The sequence below is a fragment of the Pteropus vampyrus genome, unplaced genomic scaffold (assembly GCF_000151845.1).
Source record: "Pteropus vampyrus isolate Shadow unplaced genomic scaffold, Pvam_2.0 Scaffold1, whole genome shotgun sequence".
Taxonomy (NCBI): Eukaryota; Metazoa; Chordata; class Mammalia; order Chiroptera; family Pteropodidae; genus Pteropus; species Pteropus vampyrus.
The window spans coordinates 6370390-6371764 of NW_011888782.1; positions in this window are offsets into that span (position 1 = coordinate 6370390).

A 1375-nucleotide genomic window follows, 5' to 3' on the forward strand; every position below is an offset into this window, starting at 1 on the left:
TATGGATTAAACTGTGTATACTCAATGCCTGCTCAGGATAGGCTGTGCATCAGAGAAGACACAAAGCAGACAGGCATATCCCAGCTGTAAAATTGCACATTCTACCATAAGTGAGCCATCCAGACTACCTACTTCATCGCCTTCTACCAAAATATTGCATTTTCCCTCCCAATAAAGATGTTTTATAATGGCAATGAGGTGCCGTAACTCACGGAGGTTCTGCTGCTTACTTGCTCTCTGTGTCCTGTAACTCCCACTCTATCATGAGAGCATATGTTGTATCTCTGTCATGAATTATTATTTGGCGATTCTACGTTGGAATTTGCACTTGGAAGGCAGTTTCTCCACCCGCACTGCAAAGATTCCTGCTCATTCATAAAAGGTCCATATTGTCTAATGGCTTCCATGTTGTAAAACAATTCCTTAGGTACTGCACCCAGGGGCTTGGTCTCCTAAATTCTCAATTAGCAAAACCATCCTGAACTTATATAGGTACCTAAGGTGCTGTGCCTCTTCATTTTGAAATAACCATTTGTGTGAGCTACTTTCTCAGAGACGATTCACTCAACAATGAGCAAACTCAATGGCAAAATGTTTCAAGTGTCAGTGATACAAATTTCATTGGCACAAATAAAAGAAAAAGATATCCATTTTTTCATGCATTGCCTCCTACTTTTCTCCCAACTAGTAAATTTAGAGGATGGAGAGTAATAAAATGCATTTTGTGTTAGCCTTTATGATTCTGGCTTTCATCAAGGGATTCCAAACTCTTTTCCTATGGGTAGGTTTTCTTTCAAATGAATATTTATTGGGCATCTCCTAACAGTGGTATATTGACACCCATTCATATTGGCTCAGAAGAGCTAATTGGGCACATTTTTTCTCAATCTGTACATTTAGCAGAAGACTCATTGTTAGCTTGATATAGGTCATTGTGTGAAATTTTACACCATGAAAATCCACAAATGCTACAAATCAGGGCTTTCTTGAAGGAAGATGGGGGTTAGCTGCTAAACAGTTACCAGCTGTCTTCTACTTAATAAGGTATTATACAGATGCTGAAGGTATTGGATATAGTAGTCCTGAAACAAAAGTGGCTAACTCTAATTGCAAAAGTAATACATACACCAAGGAAAAAAATAATTCAAATTATTAATAGAAAAAGATGTCAAGTTGACAGTGTAACTTACTGGTTAAGGACTTGAGTTTGATTAAGTTTGGGTCAGTTCACTTATTAGTTTAACATCCTTCAGCAACTCACTCACTTCCTTGAACCTCAATTTAGTCCATTGCAAAATGGGAATAATAAAAGTTAGCTTCCTTCTGCTGTTATTTTTTAATTAACCGAAGTAATGAATGAATGTATTTGATGCCT